This window comes from Oryzias latipes, chromosome 21, assembly GCF_053564925.1.
Source record: "Oryzias latipes strain Hd-rR chromosome 21, Olatipes_Hd-rR_3.1".
Taxonomy (NCBI): Eukaryota; Metazoa; Chordata; class Actinopteri; order Beloniformes; family Adrianichthyidae; genus Oryzias; species Oryzias latipes.
Window position 1 is genome coordinate 16,703,580 of NC_136257.1, and position 22,648 is coordinate 16,726,227.

The window sequence follows — 22,648 nt, forward strand, 5'->3', positions numbered from 1 at the left end:
TGTGACCATGAATAACACTTGTTTTGAACTACAAATGACAAAACGTGCTTTTGAGAGCATTTGTAGTTAAAAATCATTTTGTCAGTCAAAGGAGCCAAAAGTGTGAAAAAAGCCTGTTTCTGACAGTTTGGACTTGGAAACTTACAATGTGACCATGAATAACACTTGTTTTGAACTACAAATCAAAAAACGTGCTTTTGAGAGCATTTTGTATTTAAAAATCATTTTGTCAGTCAAATGAGCCAAAAGTGTGAAAAAAGCCTGTTTCTGACAGTTTGGACTTGGAAACTTACAATGTGACCATGAATAACAATTGTTTTAAACTACAAATCACAGAACGTGCTTTTAAGAGCGTTTTGTGTTCAAAAATCATTTTGTCAGTCAAATGAGCCAAAAGTGTGAAAAAAGGATGTTTCTGACTGTCTGGACTTTGAAACTTACAATGTGACCATGAATAACACTTGTTTTGAACTACAAATGACAAAACGTGCTTTTTAAGAGCGTTTTGTGTTCAAAAATCATTTTGTCAGTCAAAAGTACCAAAAGTGTGAAAAAAGGATGTTTCTGACTGTCTGGACTTTGAAACTTACAATGTGACCATGAATAACACTTGTTTTGAACTACAAATGACAAAACGTGCTTTTGAGATCATTTTGTAGTTAAAAATCATTTTGTCAGTCAAATGAGCCAAAAGTGTGAAAAAAGCCTGTTTCTGACAGTTTGGACTTGGAAACTTACAATATGACCATGAATAACACTTGTTTTGAACTACAAATAACAAAACGTGCTTTTGAGAGCATTTTGTAGTTAAAAATCATTTTGTCAGTCAAATGAGCCAAAAGTGTGAAAAAAGGTTGTTTCTGACTGTCTGGACTTTGAAACTTACAATGTGACCATGAATAACACTTGTTTTGAACTACAAATGACAAAACGTGCTTTTAAGAGCGTTTTGTGTTCAAAAATCATTTTGTCAGTCAAAAGTGCCAAAAGTGTGAAAAAAGGATGTTTCTGACTGTCTGGACTTTGAAACTTACAATGTGACCATGAATAACACTTGTTTTGAACTACAAATGACAAAACGTGCTTTTGAGATCATTTTGTAGTTAAAAATCATTTTGTCAGTCAAATGAGCCAAAAGTGTGAAAAAAGCCTGTTTCTGACAGTTTGGACTGGGAAACTTACAATGTGACCATGAATAACACTTGTTTTGAACTACAAATCACAAAACGTGCTTTTGAGAGCATTTTGTAGTTAAAAATCATTTTGTCAGTCAAATGAGCCAAAAGTGTGAAAAAAGGATGTTTCTGACTGTCTGGACTTGGAAACTTACAATGTGACCATGAATAACACTTGTTTTGAACTACAAATGACAAAACGTGCTTTTGAGAGCATTTTTTGCTTCAAAATCATTTTGTCAGTCTAAAGTGCCAAAAGTGTGAAAAAAGCATGTTTCTGACTGTCTGGACTTTGAAACTTACAATGTGACCATGAATAACACTTGTTTTGAACTACAAATGACAAAACGTGCTTTTCAGAGCGTTTTGTGCTTCAAAATCATTTAGTCAGTCAAAAGTCCCAAAAGTGTGAAAAAAGCATGTTTCTGACTGTCTGGACTTTGAAACTTACAATGTGACCATGAATAACACTTGTTTTGAACTACAAATGACAAAACGTGCTTTTGAGAGCATTTTTTGCTTCAAAATCATTTTGTCAGTCTAAAGTGCCAAAAGTGTGAAAAAAGCATGTTTCTGACTGTCTGGACTTTGAAACTTACAATGTGACCATGAATAACACTTGTTTTGAACTACAAATGACAAAACGTGCTTTTCAGAGCGTTTTGTGCTTCAAAATCATTTAGTCAGTCAAAAGTCCCAAAAGTGTGAAAAAAGCATGTTTCTGACTGTCTGGACTTTGAAACTTACAATGTGACCATGAATAACACTTGTTTTGCACTACAAATGACAAAACATGCTTTTGAGAGCGTTTTGTAGTTACACATCATTTTGTCAGTCAAATGAGCCAAAAGTGTGAAAAAAGGATGTTTCTGACTGTCTGGACTTTGAAACTTACAATGTGACCATGAATAACACTTGTTTTGAACTACAAATGACAAAACGTGCTTTTGAGATCATTTTGTAGTTAAAAATCATTTTGTCAGTCAAATGAGCCAAAAGTGTGAAAAAAGCCTGTTTCTGACAGTTTGGACTTGGAAACTTACAATGTGACCATGAATAACACTTGTTTTGAACTACAAATCACAAAACGTGCTTTTGAGAGCATTTTGTAGTTAAAAATCATTTTGTCAGTCAAATGAGCCAAAAGTGTGAAAAAAGCCTGTTTCTGACAGTTTGGACTTGGAAACTTACAATGTGACCATGAATAACACTTGTTTTGAACTACAAATCACAAAACGTGCTTTTGAGAGCATTTTGTAGTTAAAAATCATTTTGTCAGTCAAATGAGCCAAAAGTGTGAAAAAAGGATGTTTCTGACTGTCTGGACTTTCAAACTTACAATGTGACCATGAAAAACACTTGTTTTGAACTACAAATGACAAAACGTGCCTTTAAGAGCGTTTTGTGTTCAAAAATCATTTTGTCAGTCAAAAGTGCCAAAAGTGTGAAAAAAGCATGTTTCTGACTGTCTGGACTTTGAAACTTACAATGTGACCATGAATAACACTTGTTTTGAACTACAAATGACAAAACGTGCTTTTCAGAGCGTTTGTAGTTAAAAATCATTTTGTTAGTCAAAGGAGCCAAAAGTGTGAAAAAAGCCTGTTTCTGACAGTTTGGACTTGGAAACTTACAATGTGACCATGAATAACACTTGTTTTGAACTACAAATCAAAAAACGTGCTTTTGAGAGCATTTTGTATTTAAAAATCATTTTGTCAGTCAAATGAGCCAAAAGTGTGAAAAAAGCCTGTTTCTGACAGTTTGGACTTGGAAACTTACAATGTGACCATGAATAACACTTGTTTTAAACTACAAATCACAAAACGTGCTTTTAAGAGCGTTTTGTGTTCAAAAATCATTTTGTCAGTCAAATGAGCCAAAAGTGTGAAAAAAGGTTGTTTCTGACTGTCTGGACTTTGAAACTTACAATGTGACCATGAATAACACTTGTTTTGAACTACAAATGACAAAACGTGCTTTTAAGAGCGTTTTGTGTTCAAAAATCATTTTGTCAGTCAAAAGTGCCAAAAGTGTGAAAAAAGGATGTTTCGGACTGTCTGGACTTTGAAACTTACAATGTGACCATGAATAACACTTGTTTTGAACTACAAATGACAAAACGTGCTTTTGAGATCATTTTGTAGTTAAAAATCATTTTGTCAGTCAAATGAGCCAAAAGTGTGAAAAAAGCCTGTTTCTGACAGTTTGGACTTGGAAACTTACAATGTGACCATGAATAACACTTGTTTTGAACTACAAATCACAAAACGTGCTTTTGAGAGCATTTTGTAGTTAAAAATCATTTTGTCAGTCAAATGAGCCAAAAGTGTGAAAAAAGGATGTTTCTGACTGTCTGGACTTGGAAACTTACAATGTGACCATGAATAACACTTGTTTTGAACTACAAATGACAAAACGTGCTTTTGAGAGCATTTTTTGCTTCAAAATCATTTTGTCAGTCTAAAGTGCCAAAAGTGTGAAAAAGCATGTTTCTGACTGTCTGGACTTTGAAACTTACAATGTGACCATGAATAACACCTGCTTTGAACTACAAATGACAAAACGTGCTTTTCAGAGTGTTTTGTGCTTCAAAATCATTTAGTCAGTCAAAAGTCCCAAAAGTGTGAAAAAAGCATGTTTCTGACTGTCTGGACTTTGAAACTTACAATGTGACCATGAATAACACTTGTTTTGCACTACAAATGACAAAACATGCTTTTGAGAGCGTTTTGTAGTTACACATCATTTTGTCAGTCAAATGAGCCAAAAGTGTGAAAAAAGGATGTTTCTGACTGTCTGGACTTTGAAACTTACAATGTGACCATGAATAACACTTGTTTTGAACTACAAATGACAAAACGTGCTTTTGAGAGCGTTTTGTAGTTAAAAATCATTTTGTCAGTCAAATGAGTCAAAAGTGTGAAAAAAGGATGTTTCTGACTGTCTGGACTTTGAAACTTACAATGTGACCATGAATAACACTTGTTTTGAACTACAAATGACAAAACGTGCTTTTGAGATCATTTTGTAGTTAAAAATCATTTTGTCAGTCAAATGAGCCAAAAGTGTGAAAAAAGCCTGTTTCTGACAGTTTGGACTTGGAAACTTACAATGTGACCATGAATAACACTTGTTTTGAACTACAAATCACAAAACGTGCTTTTGAGAGCATTTTGTAGTTAAAAATCATTTTGTCAGTCAAATGAGCCAAAAGTGTGAAAAAAGGATGTTTCTGACTGTCTGGACTTTCAAACTTACAATGTGACCATGAATAACACTTGTTTTGAACTACAAATGACAAAACGTGCCTTTAAGAGCGTTTTGTGTTCAAAAATCATTTTGTCAGTCAAAAGTGCCAAAAGTGTGAAAAAAGCATGTTTCTGACTGTCTGGACTTTGAAACTTACAATGTGACCATGAATAACACTTGTTTTGAACTACAAATGACAAAACGTGCTTTTCAGAGCGTTTTGTGCTTCAAAATCATTTAGTCAGTCAAAAGTCCCAAAAGTGTGAAAAAAGCATGTTTCTGACTGTCTGGACTTTGAAACTTACAATGTGACCATGAATAACACTTGTTTTGCACTACAAATGACAAAACATGCTTTTGAGAGCGTTTTGTAGTTACACATCATTTTGTCAGTCAAATGAGCCAAAAGTGTGAAAAAAGGATGTTTCTGACTGTCTGGACTTTCAAACTTACAATGTGACCATGAATAACACTTGTTTTGAACTACAAATGACAAAACGTGCTTTTGAGAGCGTTTTGTGTTCAAAAATCATTTTGTCAGTCAAATGAGCCAAAAGTGTGAAAAAAGGATGTTTCTGACTGTCTGGACTTGGAAACTTACAATGTGACCATAATTAACACTTGTTTTGAACTACAAATGACAAAACGTGCTTTTAAGAGCGTTTTGTGTTCAAAAATCATTTTGTCAGTCAAATGAGCCAAAAGTGTGAAAAAGCCTGTTTCTGACAGTTTGGACTTGGAAACTTACAATGTGACCATGAATAACACTTGTTTTGAACTACAAATGACAAAACGTGCTTTTGAGAGCATTTTGTAGTTAAAAATCATTTTGTCAGTCATGTCATGATTTCACAAGGATGAGGAACCCAGATGCTGCAACCCAGAAGGAAGACAGGTAAGTGGAGGATGAGAATGGATTTATTGTTTGCTCCAGATGTGAAGATGGCTGGTTTGAGGAGTGTCCAGGTTAGACGTGGCTGTGGCGTGGCTGGAGGGTCTTGAAGCGGTTAGCGGCTGCCGAGAGTTTCCGTGCTCCTGAGGCGTAGAATGGAAGGTCCGTGCTGCCGTCACTCGTGAGCGGTAGGATCCTGAGACAGGGAGCAAAGAATTAGTTAGAGCCAGAGACTTGGAACAAAGCTGTAACGAGGCTAGAACCAGAGCAGTCACCATAAGGGGTAACAAACTGGCGTCGAGTAGTGGCGTTGATCTCCTTTTGAATCCACAGAAGATGATGAGGAGAGTGATGGCAGCTGGTGGCAATCAGGAACATTAGGGCAGAGCTGGAGGGGGGAGGAGACCGCCAGGCACCGTGACAAGTCAAAGGAGCCAAAAGTGTGAAAAAAGCCTGTTTCTGACAGTTTGGACTTGGAAACTTACAATATGACCATGAATAACACTTGTTTTGAACTACAAATCACAAAACGTGCTTTTAAGAGCGTTTTGTGTTCAAAAATCATTTTGTCAGTCAAAAGTGCCAAAAGTGTGAAAAAAGCATGTTTCTGACTGTCTGGACTTTGAAACTTACAATGTGAACATGAATAACACTTGTTTTGAACTACAAATGACAAAACGTGCTTTTGAGAGCATTTGTAGTTAAAAATCATTTTGTCAGTCAAATGAGCCAAAAGTGTGAAAAAAGGATGTTTCTGACTGTCTGGACTTTGAAACTTACAATGTGACCATGAATAACACTTGTTTTGAACTACAAATGACAAAACGTGCTTTTGAGAGCGTTTTGTAGTTACACATCATTTTGTCAGTCAAATGAGCCAAAAGTGTGAAAAAAGGATGTTTCTGACTGTCTGGACTTTGAAACTTACAATGTGACCATGAATAACACTTGTTTTGAACTACAAATGACAAAACGTGCTTTTGAGAGCGTTTTGTAGTTAAAAATCATTTTTTCAGTCAAATGAGTCAAAAGTGTAAAAAAAGGATGTTTCTGACTGTCTGGACTTTGAAACTTACAATGTGACCATGAATAACACTTGTTTTGAACTACAAATGACAAAACGTGCTTTTTAGAGCGTTTTGTAGTTACACATCATTTTGTCAGTCAAATGAGCCAAAAGTGTGAAAAAAGGATGTTTCTGACTGTCTGGACTTTGAAACTTACAATGTGACCATGAATAACACCTGTTTTGAACTACAAATGACAAAACGTGCTTTTGAGAGCGTTTTGTAGTTAAAAATCATTTTTTCAGTCAAATGAGTCAAAAGTGTGAAAAAAGGATGTTTCTGACTGTCTGGACTTTGAAACTTACAATGTGACCATGAATAACACTTGTTTTGAACTACAAATGACAAAACGTGCTTTTTAGAGCATTTTGTGTTCAAAAATCATTTTGTCAGTCAAATGAGCCAAAAGTGTGAAAAAAGGATGTTTCTGACTGTCTGGACTTTGAAACTTACAATGTGACCATGAATAACACTTGTTTTGAACTACAAATGACAAAACGTGCTTTTGAGAGCGTTTTGTAGTTAAAAATCATTTTGTCAGTCAAAAGTGCCAAAAGTGTGAAAAAAGGATGTTTGACTGTCTGGACTTTGAAACTTACAATGTGAACATGAATAACACTTGTTTTGAACTACAAATGACAAAACGTGCTTTTGAGAGCGTTTTGTAGTTACACATCATTTTGTCAGTCAAATGAGCCAAAAGTGTGAAAAAAGGATGTTTCTGACTGTCTGGACTTTGAAACTTACAATGTGACCATGAATAACACTTGTTTTGAACTACAAATGACAAAACGTGCTTTTGAGAGCATTTTGTAGTTAAAAATCATTTTGTCAGTCATGTCATGATTTCACAAGGATGAGGAACCCAGATGCTGCAACCCAGAAGGAAGACAGGTAAGTGGAGGATGAGAATGGATTTATTGTTTGCTCCAGATGTGAAGATGGCTGGTTTGAGGAGTGTCCAGGTTAGACGTGGCTGTGGCGTGGCTGGAGGGTCTTGAAGCGGTTAGCGGCTGCCGAGAGTTTCCGTGCTCCTGAGGCGTAGAATGGAAGGTCCGTGCTGCCGTCACTCGTGAGCGGTAGGATCCTGAGACAGGGAGCAAAGAATTAGTTAGAGCCAGAGACTTGGAACAAAGCTGTAACGAGGCTAGAACCAGAGCAGTCACCATAAGGGGTAACAAACTGGCGTCGAGTAGTGGCGTTGATCTCCTTTTGAATCCACAGAAGATGATGAGGAGAGTGATGGCAGCTGGTGGCAATCAGGAACATTAGGGCAGAGCTGGAGGGGGGAGGAGACCGCCAGGCACCGTGACAAGTCAAAGGAGCCAAAAGTGTGAAAAAAGCCTGTTTCTGACAGTTTGGACTTGGAAACTTACAATATGACCATGAATAACACTTGTTTTGAACTACAAATCACAAAACGTGCTTTTAAGAGCGTTTTGTGTTCAAAAATCATTTTGTCAGTCAAAAGTGCCAAAAGTGTGAAAAAAGCATGTTTCTGACTGTCTGGACTTTGAAACTTACAATGTGAACATGAATAACACTTGTTTTGAACTACAAATGACAAAACGTGCTTTTGAGAGCATTTGTAGTTAAAAATCATTTTGTCAGTCAAATGAGCCAAAAGTGTGAAAAAAGGATGTTTCTGACTGTCTGGACTTTGAAACTTACAATGTGACCATGAATAACACTTGTTTTGAACTACAAATGACAAAACGTGCTTTTGAGAGCGTTTTGTAGTTACACATCATTTTGTCAGTCAAATGAGCCAAAAGTGTGAAAAAAGGATGTTTCTGACTGTCTGGACTTTGAAACTTACAATGTGACCATGAATAACACTTGTTTTGAACTACAAATGACAAAACGTGCTTTTGAGAGCGTTTTGTAGTTAAAAATCATTTTTTCAGTCAAATGAGTCAAAAGTGTAAAAAAAGGATGTTTCTGACTGTCTGGACTTTGAAACTTACAATGTGACCATGAATAACACTTGTTTTGAACTACAAATGACAAAACGTGCTTTTTAGAGCGTTTTGTAGTTACACATCATTTTGTCAGTCAAATGAGCCAAAAGTGTGAAAAAAGGATGTTTCTGACTGTCTGGACTTTGAAACTTACAATGTGACCATGAATAACACTTGTTTTGAACTACAAATGACAAAACGTGCTTTTGAGAGCGTTTTGTAGTTAAAAATCATTTTTTCAGTCAAATGAGTCAAAAGTGTGAAAAAAGGATGTTTCTGACTGTCTGGACTTTGAAACTTACAATGTGACCATGAATAACACTTGTTTTGAACTACAAATGACAAAACGTGCTTTTTAGAGCGTTTTGTGTTCAAAAATCATTTTGTCAGTCAAATGAGCCAAAAGTGTGAAAAAAGGATGTTTCTGACTGTCTGGACTTTGAAACTTACAATGTGACCATGAATAACACTTGTTTTGAACTACAAATGACAAAACGTGCTTTTGAGAGCGTTTTGTAGTTAAAAATCATTTTGTCAGTCAAAAGTGCCAAAAGTGTGAAAAAAGGATGTTTCTGACTGTCTGGACTTTGAAACTTACAATGTGAACATGAATAACACTTGTTTTGAACTACAAATGACAAAACGTGCTTTTGAGAGCGTTTTGTAGTTACACATCATTTTGTCAGTCAAATGAGCCAAAAGTGTGAAAAAAGGATGTTTCTGACTGTCTGGACTTTGAAACTTACAATGTGACCATGAATAACACTTGTTTTGAACTACAAATGAAAAAACGTGCTTTTGAGAGCGTTTTGTAGTTACACATCATTTTGTCAGTCAAATGAGCCAAAAGTGTGAATAAAGGATGTTTCTGACTGTCTGGACTTTGAAACTTACAATGTGACCATGAATAACACTTGTTTTGAACTACAAATGACAAAACGTGCTTTTGAGAGCGTTTTGTAGTTAAAAATCATTTTTTCAGTCAAATGAGTCAAAAGTGTGAAAAAAGGATGTTTCTGACTGTCTGGACTTTGAAACTTACAATGTGACCATGAATAACACTTGTTTTGAACTACAAATGACAAAACGTGCTTTTTAGAGCATTTTGTGTTCAAAAATCATTTTGTCAGTCTAAAGTGCCAAAAGTGTGAAAAAAGCATGTTTCTGACTGTCTGGACTTTGAAACTTACAATGTTACCATGAATAACACTTGTTTTGAACTACAAATGACAAAACGTGCTTTTGAGAGCATTTGTAGTTAAAAATCATTTTGTCAGTCAAATGAGCCAAAAGTGTGAAAAAAGGATGTTTCTGACTGTCTGGACTTTGAAACTTACAATGTGACCATGAATAACACTTGTTTTGAACTACAAATGACAAAACGTGCTTTTGAGAGCGTTTTGTAGTTAAAAATCATTTTTTCAGTCAAATGAGTCAAAAGTGTGAAAAAAGGATGTTTCTGACTGTCTGGACTTTGAAACTTACAATGTGACCATGAATAACACTTGTTTTGAACTACAAATGACAAAACGTGCTTTTGAGAGCGTTTTGTAGTTAAAAATCATTTTTTCAGTCAAATGAGTCAAAAGTGTGAAAAAAGGATGTTTCTGACTGTCTGGACTTTGAAACTTACAATGTGACCATGAATAACACTTGTTTTGAACTACAAATGACAAAACGTGCTTTTGAGAGCGTTTTGTAGTTACACATCATTTTGTCAGTCAAATGAGCCAAAAGTGTGAAAAAAGGATGTTTCTGACTGTCTGGACTTTGAAACTTACAATGTGACCATGAATAACACCTGTTTTGAACTACAAATGACAAAACGTGCTTTTGAGAGCGTTTTGTAGTTAAAAATCATTTTTTCAGTCAAATGAGTCAAAAGTGTGAAAAAAGGATGTTTCTGACTGTCTGGACTTTGAAACTTACAATGTGACCATGAATAACACTTGTTTTGAACTACAAATGACAAAACGTGCTTTTTAGAGCGTTTTGTGTTCAAAAATCATTTTGTCAGTCAAATGAGCCAAAAGTGTGAAAAAAGGATGTTTCTGACTGTCTGGACTTTGAAACTTACAATGTGACCATGAATAACACTTGTTTTGAACTACAAATGACAAAACGTGCTTTTGAGATCATTTTGTAGTTAAAAATCATTTTGTCAGTCAAAAGTGCCAAAAGTGTGAAAAAAGGATGTTTCTGACTGTCTGGACTTTGAAACTTACAATGTGAACATGAATAACACTTGTTTTGAACTACAAATGACAAAACGTGCTTTTGAGAGCGTTTTGTAGTTACACATCATTTTGTCAGTCAAATGAGCCAAAAGTGTGAAAAAAGGATGTTTCTGACTGTCTGGACTTTGAAACTTACAATGTGACCATGAATAACACTTGTTTTGAACTACAAATGACAAAACGTGCTTTTTAGAGCGTTTTGTGTTCAAAAATCATTTTGTCAGTCAAATGAGCCAAAAGTGTGAAAAAAGGATGTTTCTGACTGTCTGGACTTTGAAACTTACAATGTGACCATGAATAACACTTGTTTTGAACTACAAATGACAAAACGTGCTTTTGAGATCATTTTGTAGTTAAAAATCATTTTGTCAGTCAAAAGTGCCAAAAGTGTGAAAAAAGGATGTTTCTGACTGTCTGGACTTTGAAACTTACAATGTGAACATGAATAACACTTGTTTTGAACTACAAATGACAAAACGTGCTTTTGAGAGCGTTTTGTAGTTACACATCATTTTGTCAGTCAAATGAGCCAAAAGTGTGAAAAAAGGATGTTTCTGACTGTCTGGACTTTGAAACTTACAATGTGACCATGAATAACACTTGTTTTGAACTACAAATGACAAAACGTGCTTTTGAGAGCGTTTTGTAGTTACACATCATTTTGTCAGTCAAATGAGCCAAAAGTGTGAAAAAAGGATGTTTCTGACTGTCTGGACTTTGAAACTTACAATGTGACCATGAATAACACCTGTTTTGAACTACAAATGACAAAACGTGCTTTTGAGAGCGTTTTGTAGTTAAAAATCATTTTTTCAGTCAAATGAGTCAAAAGTGTGAAAAAAGGATGTTTCTGACTGTCTGGACTTTGAAACTTACAATGTGACCATGAATAACACTTGTTTTGAACTACAAATGACAAAACGTGCTTTTTAGAGCGTTTTGTGTTCAAAAATCATTTTGTCAGTCAAAAGTGCCAAAAGTGTGAAAAAAGGATGTTTCTGACTGTCTGGACTTTGAAACTTACAATGTGACCATGAATAACACTTGTTTTGAACTACAAATGACAAAACGTGCTTTTGAGAGCGTTTTGTAGTTATACATCATTTTGTCAGTCAAATGAGCCAAAAGTGTGAAAAAAGCATGTTTCTGACTGTCTGGACTTTGAAACTTACAATGTGACCATGAATAACACTTGTTTTGAACTACAAATGACAAAACGTGCTTTTGAGAGCATTTTGTAGTTAAAAATCATTTTGTCAGTCAAATGAGCCAAAAGTGTGAAAAAAGCCTGTTTCTGACAGTTTTGACTTTGAAACTTACAATGTGACCATGAATAACACTTGTTTTGAACTACAAATGACAAAACGTGCTTTTGAGAGCATTTTGTGTTCAAAAATCTTTTTGTCAGTCAAATGAGCCAAAAGTGTGAAAAAAGCCTGTTTCTGACTGTCTGGACTTTGAAACTTACAATGTGACCATGAATAACACTTGTTTTGAACTACAAATGACAAAACGTGCTTTTGAGAGCGTTTTGTGTTCAAAAATCATTTTGTCAGTCAAAAGTGCCAAAAGTGTGAAAAAAGCATGTTTCTGACTGTCTGGACTTTGAAACTTACAATGTGACCATGAATAACACTTGTTTTGAACTACAAATGACAAAACGTGCTTTTTAGAGCGTTTTGTGTTCAAAAATCATTTTGTCAGTCAAATGAGTCAAAAGTGTGAAAAAAGCATGTTTCTGACTGTCAGGACTTTGAAACTTACAATGTGAACATGAATAACACTTGTTTTGAACTACAAATGACAAAACGTGCTTTTGAGAGCATTTGTAGTTAAAAATCATTTTGTCAGTCAAAAGTGCCAAAAGTGTGAAAAAAGGATGTTTCGGACTGTCTGGACTTTGAAACTTACAATGTGACCATGAATAACACTTGTTTTGAACTACAAATGACAAAACGTGCTTTTGAGATCATTTTGTAGTTAAAAATCATTTTGTCAGTCAAATGAGCCAAAAGTGTGAAAAAAGCCTGTTTCTGACAGTTTGGACTTGGAAACTTACAATGTGACCATGAATAACACTTGTTTTGAACTACAAATCACAAAACGTGCTTTTGAGAGCATTTTGTAGTTAAAAATCATTTTGTCAGTCAAATGAGCCAAAAGTGTGAAAAAAGGATGTTTCTGACTGTCTGGACTTGGAAACTTACAATGTGACCATGAATAACACTTGTTTTGAACTACAAATGACAAAACGTGCTTTTGAGAGCATTTTTTGCTTCAAAATCATTTTGTCAGTCTAAAGTGCCAAAAGTGTGAAAAAGCATGTTTCTGACTGTCTGGACTTTGAAACTTACAATGTGACCATGAATAACACTTGTTTTGAACTACAAATGACAAAACATGCTTTTGAGATCATTTTGTAGTTAAAAATCATTTTGTCAGTCAAATGAGCCAAAAGTGTGAAAAAGCCTGTTTCTGACAGTTTGGACTTGGAAACTTACAATGTGACCATGAATAACACTTGTTTTGAACTACAAATCACAAAACGTGCTTTTAAGAAGGTTTTGTGTTCAAAAATCATTTTGTCAGTCAAAAGTGCCATAAGTGTGAAAAAAGGATGTTTCTGACTGTCTGGACTTTGAAACTTACAATGTGACCATGAATAACACTTGTTTTGAACTACAAATGACAAAACGTGCTTTTGAGAGCGTTTTGTAGTTATACATCATTTTGTCAGTCAAATGAGCCAAAAGTGTGAAAAAAGCATGTTTCTGACTGTCTGGACTTTGAAACTTACAATGTGACCATGAATAACACTTGTTTTGCACTACAAATGACAAAACATGCTTTTGAGAGCGTTTTGTAGTTACACATCATTTTGTCAGTCAAATGAGCCAAAAGTGTGAAAAAAGGATGTTTCTGACTGTCTGGACTTTGAAACTTACAATGTGACCATGAATAACACTTGTTTTGAACTACAAATGACAAAACGTGCTTTTGAGAGCGTTTTGTAGTTAAAAATCATTTTGTCAGTCAAATGAGTCAAAAGTGTGAAAAAAGGATGTTTCTGACTGTCTGGACTTTGAAACTTACAATGTGACCATGAATAACACTTGTTTTGAACTACAAATGACAAAACGTGCTTTTGAGATCATTTTGTAGTTAAAAATCATTTTGTCAGTCAAATGAGCCAAAAGTGTGAAAAAAGCCTGTTTCTGACAGTTTGGACTTGGAAACTTACAATGTGACCATGAATAACACTTGTTTTGAACTACAAATCACAAAACGTGCTTTTGAGAGCATTTTGTAGTTAAAAATCATTTTGTCAGTCAAATGAGCCAAAAGTGTGAAAAAAGGATGTTTCTGACTGTCTGGACTTTCAAACTTACAATGTGACCATGAATAACACTTGTTTTGAACTACAAATGACAAAACGTGCCTTTAAGAGCGTTTTGTGTTCAAAAATCATTTTGTCAGTCAAAAGTGCCAAAAGTGTGAAAAAAGCATGTTTCTGACTGTCTGGACTTTGAAACTTACAATGTGACCATGAATAACACTTGTTTTGAACTACAAATGACAAAACGTGCTTTTCAGAGCGTTTTGTGCTTCAAAATCATTTAGTCAGTCAAAAGTCCCAAAAGTGTGAAAAAAGCATGTTTCTGACTGTCTGGACTTTGAAACTTACAATGTGACCATGAATAACACTTGTTTTGCACTACAAATGACAAAACATGCTTTTGAGAGCGTTTTGTAGTTACACATCATTTTGTCAGTCAAATGAGCCAAAAGTGTGAAAAAAGGATGTTTCTGACTGTCTGGACTTTCAAACTTACAATGTGACCATGAATAACACTTGTTTTGAACTACAAATGACAAAACGTGCTTTTGAGAGCGTTTTGTGTTCAAAAATCATTTTGTCAGTCAAATGAGCCAAAAGTGTGAAAAAAGGATGTTTCTGACTGTCTGGACTTGGAAACTTACAATGTGACCATAATTAACACTTGTTTTGAACTACAAATGACAAAACGTGCTTTTAAGAGCGTTTTGTGTTCAAAAATCATTTTGTCAGTCAAATGAGCCAAAAGTGTGAAAAAGCCTGTTTCTGACAGTTTGGACTTGGAAACTTACAATGTGACCATGAATAACACTTGTTTTGAACTACAAATGACAAAACGTGCTTTTGAGAGCATTTTGTAGTTAAAAATCATTTTGTCAGTCATGTCATGATTTCACAAGGATGAGGAACCCAGATGCTGCAACCCAGAAGGAAGACAGGTAAGTGGAGGATGAGAATGGATTTATTGTTTGCTCCAGATGTGAAGATGGCTGGTTTGAGGAGTGTCCAGGTTAGACGTGGCTGTGGCGTGGCTGGAGGGTCTTGAAGCGGTTAGCGGCTGCCGAGAGTTTCCGTGCTCCTGAGGCGTAGAATGGAAGGTCCGTGCTGCCGTCACTCGTGAGCGGTAGGATCCTGAGACAGGGAGCAAAGAATTAGTTAGAGCCAGAGACTTGGAACAAAGCTGTAACGAGGCTAGAACCAGAGCAGTCACCATAAGGGGTAACAAACTGGCGTCGAGTAGTGGCGTTGATCTCCTTTTGAATCCACAGAAGATGATGAGGAGAGTGATGGCAGCTGGTGGCAATCAGGAACATTAGGGCAGAGCTGGAGGGGGGAGGAGACCGCCAGGCACCGTGACAAGTCAAAGGAGCCAAAAGTGTGAAAAAAGCCTGTTTCTGACAGTTTGGACTTGGAAACTTACAATATGACCATGAATAACACTTGTTTTGAACTACAAATCACAAAACGTGCTTTTAAGAGCGTTTTGTGTTCAAAAATCATTTTGTCAGTCAAAAGTGCCAAAAGTGTGAAAAAAGCATGTTTCTGACTGTCTGGACTTTGAAACTTACAATGTGAACATGAATAACACTTGTTTTGAACTACAAATGACAAAACGTGCTTTTGAGAGCATTTGTAGTTAAAAATCATTTTGTCAGTCAAATGAGCCAAAAGTGTGAAAAAAGGATGTTTCTGACTGTCTGGACTTTGAAACTTACAATGTGACCATGAATAACACTTGTTTTGAACTACAAATGACAAAACGTGCTTTTGAGAGCGTTTTGTAGTTACACATCATTTTGTCAGTCAAATGAGCCAAAAGTGTGAAAAAAGGATGTTTCTGACTGTCTGGACTTTGAAACTTACAATGTGACCATGAATAACACTTGTTTTGAACTACAAATGACAAAACGTGCTTTTGAGAGCGTTTTGTAGTTAAAAATCATTTTTTCAGTCAAATGAGTCAAAAGTGTAAAAAAAGGATGTTTCTGACTGTCTGGACTTTGAAACTTACAATGTGACCATGAATAACACTTGTTTTGAACTACAAATGACAAAACGTGCTTTTTAGAGCGTTTTGTAGTTACACATCATTTTGTCAGTCAAATGAGCCAAAAGTGTGAAAAAAGGATGTTTCTGACTGTCTGGACTTTGAAACTTACAATGTGACCATGAATAACACCTGTTTTGAACTACAAATGACAAAACGTGCTTTTGAGAGCGTTTTGTAGTTAAAAATCATTTTTTCAGTCAAATGAGTCAAAAGTGTGAAAAAAGGATGTTTCTGACTGTCTGGACTTTGAAACTTACAATGTGACCATGAATAACACTTGTTTTGAACTACAAATGACAAAACGTGCTTTTTAGAGCGTTTTGTGTTCAAAAATCATTTTGTCAGTCAAATGAGCCAAAAGTGTGAAAAAAGGATGTTTCTGACTGTCTGGACTTTGAAACTTACAATGTGACCATGAATAACACTTGTTTTGAACTACAAATGACAAAACGTGCTTTTGAGAGCGTTTTGTAGTTAAAAATCATTTTGTCAGTCAAAAGTGCCAAAAGTGTGAAAAAAGGATGTTTCTGACTGTCTGGACTTTGAAACTTACAATGTGAACATGAATAACACTTGTTTTGAACTACAAATGACAAAACGTGCTTTTGAGAGCGTTTTGTAGTTACACATCATTTTGTCAGTCAAATGAGCCAAAAGTGTGAAAAAAGGATGTTTCTGACTGTCTGGACTTTGAAACTTACAATGTGACCATGAATAACACTTGTTTTGAACTACAAATGAAAAAACGTGCTTTTGAGAGCGTTTTGTAGTTACACATCATTTTGTCAGTCAAATGAGCCAAAAGTGTGAAAAAAGGATGTTTCTGACTGTCTGGACTTTGAAACTTACAATGTGACCATGAATAACACCTGTTTTGAACTACAAATGACAAAACGTGCTTTTGAGAGCGTTTTGTAGTTAAAAATCATTTTTTCAGTCAAATGAGTCAAAAGTGTGAAAAAAGGATGTTTCTGACTGTCTGGACTTTGAAACTTACAATGTGACCATGAATAACACTTGTTTTGAACTACAAATGACAAAACGTGCTTTTTAGAGCATTTTGTGTTCAAAAATCATTTTGTCAGTCTAAAGTGCCAAAAGTGTGAAAAAAGCATGTTTCTGACTGTCTGGACTTTGAAACTTACAATGTTACCATGAATAACACTTGTTTTGAACTACAAATGACAAAACGTGCTTTTGAGAGCATTTGTAGTTAAAAATCATTTTGTCAGTCAAATGAGCCAAAAGTGTGAAAAAAGGATGTTTCTGACTGTCTGGACTTTGAAACTTACAATGTGACCATGAATAACACTTGTTTTGAACTACAAATGACAAAACGTGCTTTTGAGAGCGTTTTGTAGTTAAAAATCATTTTTTCAGTCAAATGAGTCAAAAGTGTGAAAAAAGGATGTTTCTGACTGTCTGGACTTTGAAACTTACAATGTGACCATGAATAACACTTGTTTTGAACTACAAATGACAAAACGTGCTTTTGAGAGCGTTTTGTAGTTAAAAATCATTTTTTCAGTCAAATGAGTCAAAAGTGTGAAAAAAGGATGTTTCTGACTGTCTGGACTTTGAAACTTACAATGTGACCATGAATAACACTTGTTTTGAACTACAAATGACAAAACGTGCTTTTTAGAGCGTTTTGTAGTTACACATCATTTTGTCAGTCAAATGAGCCAAAAGTGTGAAAAAAGGATGTTTCTGACTGTCTGGACTTTGAAACTTACAATGTGACCATGAATAACACCTGTTTTGAACTACAAATGACAAAACGTGCTTTTGAGAGCGTTTTGTAGTTAAAAATCATTTTTTCAGTCAAATGAGTCAAAAGTGTGAAAAAAGGATGTTTCTGACTGTCTGGACTTTGAAACTTACAATGTGACCATGAATAACACTTGTTTTGAACTACAAATGACAAAACGTGCTTTTTAGAGCGTTTTGTGTTCAAAAATCATTTTGTCAGTCAAATGAGCCAAAAGTGTGAAAAAAGGATGTTTCTGACTGTCTGGACTTTGAAACTTACAATGTGACCATGAATAACACTTGTTTTGAACTACAAATGACAAAACGTGCTTTTGAGATCATTTTGTAGTTAAAAATCATTTTGTCAGTCAAAAGTGCCAAAAGTGTGAAAAAAGGATGTTTCTGACTGTCTGGACTTTGAAACTTACAATGTGAACATGAATAACACTTGTTTTGAACTACAAATGACAAAACGTGCTTTTGAGAGCGTTTTGTAGTTACACATCATTTTGTCAGTCAAATGAGCCAAAAGTGTGAAAAAAGGATGTTTCTGACTGTCTGGACTTTGAAACTTACAATGTGACCATGAATAACACTTGTTTTGAACTACAAATGACAAAACGTGCTTTTTAGAGCGTTTTGTGTTCAAAAATCATTTTGTCAGTCAAATGAGCCAAAAGTGTGAAAAAAGGATGTTTCTGACTGTCTGGACTTTGAAACTTACAATGTGACCATGAATAACACTTGTTTTGAACTACAAATGACAAAACGTGCTTTTGAGATCATTTTGTAGTTAAAAATCATTTTGTCAGTCAAAAGTGCCAAAAGTGTGAAAAAAGGATGTTTCTGACTGTCTGGACTTTGAAACTTACAATGTGAACATGAATAACACTTGTTTTGAACTACAAATGACAAAACGTGCTTTTGAGAGCGTTTTGTAGTTACACATCATTTTGTCAGTCAAATGAGCCAAAAGTGTGAAAAAAGGATGTTTCTGACTGTCTGGACTTTGAAACTTACAATGTGACCATGAATAACACTTGTTTTGAACTACAAATGACAAAACGTGCTTTTGAGAGCGTTTTGTAGTTACACATCATTTTGTCAGTCAAATGAGCCAAAAGTGTGAAAAAAGGATGTTTCTGACTGTCTGGACTTTGAAACTTACAATGTGACCATGAATAACACCTGTTTTGAACTACAAATGACAAAACGTGCTTTTGAGAGCGTTTTGTAGTTAAAAATCATTTTTTCAGTCAAATGAGTCAAAAGTGTGAAAAAAGCATGTTTCTGACTGTCTGGACTTTGAAACTTACAATGTGACCATGAATAACACTTGTTTTGAACTACAAATGACAAAACGTGCTTTTTAGAGCGTTTTGTGTTCAAAAATAATTTTGTCAGTCAAAAGTGCCAAAAGTGTGAAAAAAGGATGTTTCTGACTGTCTGGACTTTGAAACTTACAATGTGACCATGAATAACACTTGTTTTGAACTACAAATGACAAAACGTGCTTTTGAGAGCGTTTTGTAGTTATACATCATTTTGTCAGTCAAATGAGCCAAAAGTGTGAAAAAAGCATGTTTCTGACTGTCTGGACTTTGAAACTTACAATGTGACCATGAATAACACTTGTTTTGAACTACAAATGACAAAACGTGCTTTTGAGAGCATTTTGTAGTTAAAAATCATTTTGTCAGTCAAATGAGCCAAAAGTGTGAAAAAAGCCTGTTTCTGACAGTTTTGACTTTGAAACTTACAATGTGACCATGAATAACACTTGTTTTGAACTACAAATGACAAAACGTGCTTTTGAGAGCATTTTGTGTTCAAAAATCTTTTTGTCAGTCAAATGAGCCAAAAGTGTGAAAAAAGCCTGTTTCTGACTGTCTGGACTTTGAAACTTACAATGTGACCATGAATAACACTTGTTTTGAACTACAAATGACAAAACGTGCTTTTGAGAGCGTTTTGTGTTCAAAAATCATTTTGTCAGTCAAAAGTGCCAAAAGTGTGAAAAAAGCATGTTTCTGACTGTCTGGACTTTGAAACTTACAATGTGACCATGAATAACACTTGTTTTGAACTACAAATGACAAAACGTGCTTTTTAGAGCGTTTTGTGTTCAAAAATCATTTTGTCAGTCAAATGAGTCAAAAGTGTGAAAAAAGCATGTTTCTGACTGTCAGGACTTTGAAACTTACAATGTGAACATGAATAACACTTGTTTTGAACTACAAATGACAAAACGTGCTTTTGAGAGCATTTGTAGTTAAAAATCATTTTGTCAGTCAAATGAGCCAAAAGTGTGAAAAAAGGATGTTTCTGACTGTCTGGACTTTGAAACTTACAATGTGACCATGAATAACACTTGTTTTGAACTACAAATGACAAAACGTGCTTTTGAGAGCGTTTTGTAGTTAAAAATCATTTTTTCAGTCAAATGAGTCAAAAGTGTGAAAAAAGGATGTTTCTGACTGTCTGGACTTTGAAACTTACAATGTGACCATGAATAACACTTGTTTTGAACTACAAATGACAAAACGTGCTTTTGAGAGCATTTGTAGTTAAAAATCATTTTGTCAGTCAAATGAGCCAAAAGTGTGAAAAAAGCCTGTTTCTGACTGTCTGGACTTTGAAACTTACAATGTGACCATGAATAACACCTGTTTTGAACTACAAATGACAAAACGTGCTTTTGAGAGCGTTTTGTAGTTAAAAATCATTTTTTCAGTCAAATGAGTCAAAAGTGTGAAAAAAGGATGTTTCTGACTGTCTGGACTTTGAAACTTACAATGTGACCATGAATAACACTTGTTTTGAACTACAAATGACAAAACGTGCTTTTTAGAGCATTTTGTGTTCAAAAATCATTTTGTCAGTCTAAAGTGCCAAAAGTGTGAAAAAAGCATGTTTCTGACTGTCTGGACTTTGAAACTTACAATGTTACCATGAATAACACTTGTTTTGAACTACAAATGACAAAACGTGCTTTTGAGAGCATTTGTAGTTAAAAATCATTTTGTCAGTCAAATGAGCCAAAAGTGTGAAAAAAGGATGTTTCTGACTGTCTGGACTTTGAAACTTACAATGTGACCATGAATAACACTTGTTTTGAACTACAAATGACAAAACGTGCTTTTGAGAGCGTTTTGTAGTTAAAAATCATTTTTTCAGTCAAATGAGTCAAAAGTGTGAAAAAAGGATGTTTCTGACTGTCTGGACTTTGAAACTTACAATGTGACCATGAATAACACTTGTTTTGAACTACAAATGACAAAACGTGCTTTTGAGAGCGTTTTGTAGTTAAAAATCATTTTTTCAGTCAAATGAGTCAAAAGTGTGAAAAAAGGATGTTTCTGACTGTCTGGACTTTGAAACTTACAATGTGACCATGAATAACACTTGTTTTGAACTACAAATGACAAAACGTGCTTTTGAGAGCGTTTTGTAGTTACACATCATTTTGTCAGTCAAATGAGCCAAAAGTGTGAAAAAAGGATGTTTCTGACTGTCTGGACTTTGAAACTTACAATGTGACCATGAATAACACCTGTTTTGAACTACAAATGACAAAACGTGCTTTTGAGAGCGTTTTGTAGTTAAAAATCATTTTTTCAGTCAAATGAGTCAAAAGTGTGAAAAAAGGATGTTTCTGACTGTCTGGACTTTGAAACTTACAATGTGACCATGAATAACACTTGTTTTGAACTACAAATGACAAAACGTGCTTTTTAGAGCGTTTTGTGTTCAAAAATCATTTTGTCAGTCAAATGAGCCAAAAGTGTGAAAAAAGGATGTTTCTGACTGTCTGGACTTTGAAACTTACAATGTGACCATGAATAACACTTGTTTTGAACTACAAATGACAAAACGTGCTTTTGAGATCATTTTGTAGTTAAAAATCATTTTGTCAGTCAAAAGTGCCAAAAGTGTGAAAAAAGGATGTTTCTGACTGTCTGGACTTTGAAACTTACAATGTGAACATGAATAACACTTGTTTTGAACTACAAATGACAAAACGTGCTTTTGAGAGCGTTTTGTAGTTACACATCATTTTGTCAGTCAAATGAGCCAAAAGTGTGAAAAAAGGATGTTTCTGACTGTCTGGACTTTGAAACTTACAATGTGACCATGAATAACACTTGTTTTGAACTACAAATGACAAAACGTGCTTTTTAGAGCGTTTTGTGTTCAAAAATCATTTTGTCAGTCAAATGAGCCAAAAGTGTGAAAAAAGGATGTTTCTGACTGTCTGGACTTTGAAACTTACAATGTGACCATGAATAACACTTGTTTTGAACTACAAATGACAAAACGTGCTTTTGAGATCATTTTGTAGTTAAAAATCATTTTGTCAGTCAAAAGTGCCAAAAGTGTGAAAAAAGGATGTTTCTGACTGTCTGGACTTTGAAACTTACAATGTGAACATGAATAACACTTGTTTTGAACTACAAATGACAAAACGTGCTTTTGAGAGCGTTTTGTAGTTACACATCATTTTGTCAGTCAAATGAGCCAAAAGTGTGAAAAAAGGATGTTTCTGACTGTCTGGACTTTGAAACTTACAATGTGACCATGAATAACACTTGTTTTGAACTACAAATGACAAAACGTGCTTTTGAGAGCGTTTTGTAGTTACACATCATTTTGTCAGTCAAATGAGCCAAAAGTGTGAAAAAAGGATGTTTCTGACTGTCTGGACTTTGAAACTTACAATGTGACCATGAATAACACCTGTTTTGAACTACAAATGACAAAACGTGCTTTTGAGAGCGTTTTGTAGTTAAAAATCATTTTTTCAGTCAAATGAGTCAAAAGTGTGAAAAAAGCATGTTTCTGACTGTCTGGACTTTGAAACTTACAATGTGACCATGAATAACACTTGTTTTGAACTACAAATGACAAAACGTGCTTTTTAGAGC

General features: G+C 34.9%; 3 long non-coding RNA genes across 3 annotated transcripts; all 3 read right to left on the minus strand.

Moving 5' to 3' along the window:
- Positions 1–5,327: 5,327 nt before the first annotated feature.
- Positions 5,328–5,736, minus strand: LOC144988783 (uncharacterized). Its single transcript, XR_013652813.1, has 2 exons — positions 5,595–5,736; positions 5,328–5,515 (listed from the first exon to the last, which is right to left on the minus strand). It is a non-coding gene; the product is annotated as an uncharacterized LOC144988783 (long non-coding RNA).
- Positions 5,737–7,285: 1,549 nt separating this feature from the next.
- LOC144988784 (uncharacterized) lies at positions 7,286–7,694 on the minus strand. The gene is made up of 2 exons (XR_013652814.1): positions 7,553–7,694; positions 7,286–7,473 (listed from the first exon to the last, which is right to left on the minus strand). It is a non-coding gene; the product is annotated as an uncharacterized LOC144988784 (long non-coding RNA).
- A 7,170-nt stretch (positions 7,695–14,864) lies between these two features.
- LOC144988782 (uncharacterized) lies at positions 14,865–15,262 on the minus strand. The gene is made up of 2 exons (XR_013652812.1): positions 15,132–15,262; positions 14,865–15,052 (listed from the first exon to the last, which is right to left on the minus strand). It is a non-coding gene; the product is annotated as an uncharacterized LOC144988782 (long non-coding RNA).
- Positions 15,263–22,648: the final 7,386 nt, after the last annotated feature.